We start from the raw sequence: 6,101 nt of genomic DNA, 5'->3' as shown, positions 1-6,101 counted from the left end.
CCTTGCCGCCGATAGTTCCGCCCACTGCCGCGCTTAGCCTGGTCCCTCTCCAGTCGGGCTCCAGCCTCGCCTTCCTGGCGCTCCGCCCTCCTGCTGTCACCGCCAGGTCGCAGGGTAGGCGTGCTGTCTTCCGCTCAACCCCCCCTCCGCCCCGCCCCCGTTTTAACCAAAAGCTCCACCTCCCTCAGGCGGGACTCCCCCAGCCCAACCCCTCGGCGGGAGCCACGCCCGCCGGAGGCCACGCCCCCGCGCTCCTTGGGATTCCCGGCGCCGGCGCCCCGCACCCCCATCCCCGCAGTCCGGAGCCGTCGTCCGCAGCTCCGCGCCGGCCGCGCCCCCAGCCGCCCACACCAGAAGTGCAGTTTACCCCCCTCTGGACAGCCCTGCGAGACGAAGCCGCGCTCCCCGCGTCCCCGCGCCCCCGACTCACGCGCTCCAGCCGGTCCCTCCACCGCCCCTTCCCTTCAGCCCCACATCATCGTGAACACGAAAAATGCAAACAAAAGCAAGGCATCGACTCGCCTTCCGAAGTCCTGGACGCACGGTCAGGGTCCCGGAATCCCCACCCCTCCCCGGCCGGGACCTTAGTGCAGTGACAGCCGTGCCCCCCCCCCCCCCATTAATCCTAAAATATGCAGATGCTTAAAGTGAAAGCCCGACGGCTGGAGTCAGCGTTGGTTGCTGGCACCTGCGACTGCCAGAACCTGTGCTTGCCCGGGCTTAATCACACACGCAATTCTGCCCAGCACTCCGCACTTCCAGCGCAAGTTTAACGGCATTTTAGGCTCCCGGAGTTGAATTCATAAGGTGAGCTATACAAGCGATCTCAAGAAGCCAATATAATGCTTTCCTAACACAGGGGTTAAAAAAAAAGGAGAGGAAAGCCTTTGTAATAAAATGCTGGGCTAATACCAATAGCAATTTAAAGATTAGGGTTTCAGATTGTAAATACTCTGATGCCCGAAAGAGCTAGAAGATGGAACTTGTGCCCATATAATTTCTGTATGTTCCCCAGTCAATGTGGTGCCCACCTAGAATACAGAAATTTGTTCTTTCCTTCACTTAACCACCACCTTTTTGAGCACTATGCCAGGTGCTGTGGGGAAAAAAAAACTGATAGAAGCATAGCTAAGGCTGTCCAGTGTCTTGGTACCCCAAAGGGGGATTGTTCTAGAACCCTCCAGGAGATCAAAAAACGGATCAGCCGGGCGCCGGTGGCTCAGCCTGTAATCCTAGCTATTCAGGAGGCTGAGATCTGAGGATCACGATTCAAAGCCAGCCCAGGCAGGAAAGTCTGCGAGACTCTGATCTCCAATAAACCACTAGAAAACCGGAAGTGGCACTGTGGCTCAAGTGGTAGAGCGCTCGCCTTGAGCTGAAGAACTGAGGGACAGCGCCCAGGCACAGTTCAAGCCCCATGACCACCAAAAAAAAAAAAAAAAAAGAGGGATCTTGAGGTCCCATATATAAAATGGTGTATTTGCATATAATTTATATGCATCCTCCTATACACCTTAAATCATCTGTATAGGTTATTGTGATACCTAATGAAAAGTAAATGGAATGTAAATAGTTGGTTGAAGGATTTTTTTTTTTAGGGACTAACAAGAAAGAAGTGAACACATGTTCAGTACAAACGAAATTCCTCCCCCCCCAACATTTCTGATGCACAGTTGGTTGAATCATCAATGTAGACCTGGTGGACCCAGAAGACCAGACTATATTCCTGTCTGCCGGCTTATGGGCTAGTGGTCCTTTAGCCATGAACATAAAAATAAAAATGTATCAAAGATGTATCAAAATAAAAGGTAAGAAGGCATCAACGGAGAAACGGAGGGCCTTAGGGATATGGAAATGTAGAGTGTCTCTCAGTGTATTTCTATGTGTATGTGTTTCTCTCTGCATGTTTCTCTCTGTGTGAGTTTCTGTATGTGTTTTTTTCTGTGTTTCTGTTTATGCTTCTATGTGTTTGTCTGTGTGTATTGCCTCTCTCTCTGCCTCCCTCCCTCCCCGTCTTTCCCCTTTCTCTTCCCTCCCTTCTCTTCCTTCTTCCTGTCATCTTCCCTGCTCCCTCCCGCTCCTCTCTCCCTATCTTCCTTTTCTAACTCCTCTTTAGCACCAGTTTATAGACATCTCTCTGTAAGCTGTTTGCCTGCTTCACTGCCCAATGCCAGCAACCCAGAATCCTCTCAATTTAGGGTCACACCCACAAGGCAGCTCTGTCCAGGAAAACAATTTCAATAGCACAGTGCTAAGAACAGTGTCCTGAACCCAAGTGCTGCCAATTATTTGATATCCTTGCACAAAGCAAGACTGTTAACACCACTTTACAAAAAAAAAAGGTTGCAGACTTAAGCAATATGCATATATGTTTAGCATAGCAGATTGTGTCAGCTCACATAAATCTGTTTAGAGATCATGCTCACAGAGTAACTTGTTTTTATTAAAATAAATTCATTTATAAAAATTGTAAATATGATGGATTTTAACAGCTGTTTGGACCCAGAAGTAAGTTTTTACCCATCAATTGGCATAATTAGAAGTCTAGTTTTATTATGTATGCTTTGCAGCTTGTCATACACAGCCGGGTATGGAAAACTTCAGTGCAGTTAAGACACAGAAGTAAACAGGTTTTAAAAAGCACAGCACAGCATTTACTGAGGCCAAGTACTGAGGCTGAGATCTGAGGATCATGGATTGAAGCTAGCCCAAGCAGAAAAGTCTGTCACTCTTATCTACAATTAACCACAAAAAAAGCCAAAAACGGAGGAGTAGCTCAAGTGGTAGAGCACCAACATTGGGTGAAAAAGCTAAGTAAGAAGACTTAGCTCTGAGTTTAAGCTTCACTCTTGGCAAAAAAAAAAAAAAAGGAGGGGGCTGGGAAGGTGGCTCAGTGGTAGAACGCTTGCCTTGCATGCCTGAGGCCCTGGGTTCGATTCCTCAGCACCCCATATGCAAAAAGAAAAAAGCCGGGAGTGGCGCTGTGGCTCAAGTGGTAGAGTGCTCTCCTTGAGCTGAAGAGCTGAGGGACAGCGCCCAGGCCCAGAGTTCAGGCCCCATGACTGGACCAAAAAAAAAAAAAAAGGAAAGGAAAAAAAAGCCCAGTACTTTTTGCTTTTCAGAGCCTCTTCCACCTTTGGAACTGTGAAAAAAAATATTTGCAGGAAATGAAGAGCTTTGAGTAAAAAGTTCTAAGTGCCAACATCATCTGAGGAAAGGCTTCCAACAGCACTTTTTGTTGAAATTTCTTTTGCTATTATTTTTCCTTCCCCCCACTTTGTGTGGAAAAGTCCTTTTAAAAATATGACACCATTGGGCTGGGATTTAGCTCAGTGGCAAAGTGCTTGCCTAGCAAGTGCAACGTTCTGGGTTCGATCCCCAGTACCAAAAAAGAAAAAAAAATAGTTAAAAAAAATATGACACCATGAAACCGATCAGCCAAAAAAGACATCAAACTAAGACACTTTGGATTCTACCTGTAGTTAGGGGAGCCGAGAATTTAGCCTTGGAGGAAAGGGGCCACATTTTTCTCTAATGGCTACTTCAGACAGTGAACAAAAATGTTCCTGCTAAAGGGAGCTCAACTGAACAAACTTTCAAAGTCAATTTCAGGTCAAGTCCTTTCCTATTCCTGCTAGCACTTGCTATGTGAAAATAATAACATTATTGATAATAACAACAACAACAACAAAACAATGTTGGGGCTGGGAAGGTGGCTCAGTGGTAGAGTGCATGCATGCATGAGGCCCTGGGTTCGATTCCTTCAGCACCACATAAGAAAAAAGAAGTCAGAAGTGGCGCTGTGGCTCAAGTGGTAGAATGCTAGCCTTGAGCTGAAGAGCTGAGGGACAGTGCTCAGGCCCAGAGTTCAGGCCCCATGACCAACCAAAAAAATAAAAAATAAAAAATCAATGTTCTTGGTACCTGTAAAACACTCTCTTCACATTCCTCCCCTCTTTCTATATGTACCATAGGAACACATATATAAGATTCGAGGATTAAAAAAAAAAAAAAAAAGGAGTAACTGATTTCCCAATATGATTCAAGGAGTAACTTTTGTTTTGGAGAATGTTGGAGATTGAACCCAGGGTCTCTAGCAAGCACTTTGACGCTTAAGCTATACTTTTCTATTGTTTTGTATTTTGGTTTTGAGATACAGCCATGCTAGTGATTACTGAGCTATCCTCAAATTTACCCTCCTCCGCCTTCTGCCTCCTGAGTAGCTGGGAGAAGCTGGGATTGCAGTTGTCCATACCACCTCCAAACAAGAAATAGTTTGATTTCGATAAACCTTATCTTTTAATTGTGATGGCCCTTAGGTTGGTTCATTCATTGGTATGTAACTCAATTTTTGCTCAAAAGTTTAGTGTCTATATGAACATTGTGAGGTCCGGAAAACTAGTTAGTTAATTAATTAATTAGAGCTTTAGTCTGCACAACTCTAGGCAGCACACAACGAGGATGCAATACTGGAGTGGGAAAATACAATGATTAACTCTGTTTCAAAGGCCTAACAGAGGAAATCTAAGTAGTAGTCTTTAAACTTTAATGTACCTGAAAATTACTGCGGAATTTTAAATTATTTTTATTTTTTGTGCTGGGCCTGGGTCTTTAATTCAGGGCCAGGACGCGGTCCCTGACCTATTGTGTTCAAGGCTAGTGTTATACCACTTGAGCCACAGAGTCATTTCCAATTTTTCCGTGGTTAATTGTCTCATGGAGCCAGGTACCAGTGGCTCACACCTATAATCCTAGCTACTAAGGAGGCTGAGATCTGAGGATCATGGTTCAAAGCCAGCCCAGGCAAGAAAGTCCATGAGACTCTTATCTCCAATAAATTATTCAGAAAAAGCTGGAAGTGGCACTGTGGCTCAAGTGATAGAGCTCCCTCGAGCACAGAAAGGCTCAGGTCAGAGCAAAGGCCCTGAGTTAAAGTCCCAGGACTGGGGAAAAAAGTCTTATGGACTTTCCTGCTTGGGCTGGCTTTGAACCACAACCCTCAGATCTCAGCCTTCTGAATAACTTGCACTTGGCTTGGATCTTTATTTTAAAATAGACCCTTCCCACTTCTGAGAGATCCAATTTGGTGGATCTGGAAAGAGGTGGTAAATATGCATTTGACATGCGCCTGGTAACCTTTCTATAAATGACCTGCAGACCACGTTGAGAAATTCTGGTCTAAACCAATAGTTGGAAGAAAACTTAATTGCATTCTTGTAGACTTAAGGAAAAGTTACACCCTACAATAAGTCAGTATCTCTGAGCTGAGTTATCCATCCTAAAGCATGGGCATCTACACTGGGAAGGAAATGCTGTGGAAGTCAAGAAGCATTTTTTTTTTTTTTTTTTTTGCTGGTTGTGGGGCTTGAACTCTGGGCCTGGGCACTGTCCCTCAGCTCTTCAGCTCAAGGCTAGTCCTCTACCACTTGAGCCACAGTGCCACCTCTGGCTTTTTCTGCTTATGTGGTGTTGAGGTTGGGTTCCCAACCTCATGCATGCAAGGCAAGCATTCTACCACTGAGCCACCTTCCCAGCCCCTCAAGAAGCATGTCTTACCCCCTGAAGACCACTCACTCATTAACCTCAGGGCACTTTGGGTGACCTGTATCATTCATCCTCTTGCTATGTTTGTGAAGTTGCTGATATTGTTTACTGAGGTTTGCATATTCACCTGTCCAAGGTGAATATGCTGGGTTTTAATCCACCCTGGTCAATCCTACAACTTAATAATAAAAATGCTTTAAACAGTTTTTAGGACAAAAGGCATTGTATTAACCAAACTACAGTGTAGATGGAATCTGAAGACATCTCTGGTATTAAAGTTAAGTATTACTGTTGAAGCTCCAATTCTTCTGCCACATGTTAAGTCTATCAAACTGTTTTCTACATAACAAATCCAACTCCAGCAGCTTAAAAGACTAAGCAGTTCTTTAGCTCACGCATCAGCAGGTCAGCTGGGTCTACTCATCTGAATCATGATTGGCTGGTCTTAGTTAGACTTGCTTCGCATTTGTGGTTAGTAGGTGGATTATCTGTGGGCTGCCTGGTCCAAGATACTTTCATTTGTGGATCTAGGAACTGGCTCATCTAGGATAGCCGTA

This window comes from Dipodomys spectabilis, unplaced genomic scaffold, assembly GCF_019054845.1.
Source record: "Dipodomys spectabilis isolate Male_0828 unplaced genomic scaffold, ASM1905484v1 ptg000783l, whole genome shotgun sequence".
In the NCBI taxonomy this organism is placed as follows: Eukaryota; Metazoa; Chordata; class Mammalia; order Rodentia; family Heteromyidae; genus Dipodomys; species Dipodomys spectabilis.
Note: the sequence above shows the minus strand (reverse complement) of the source record.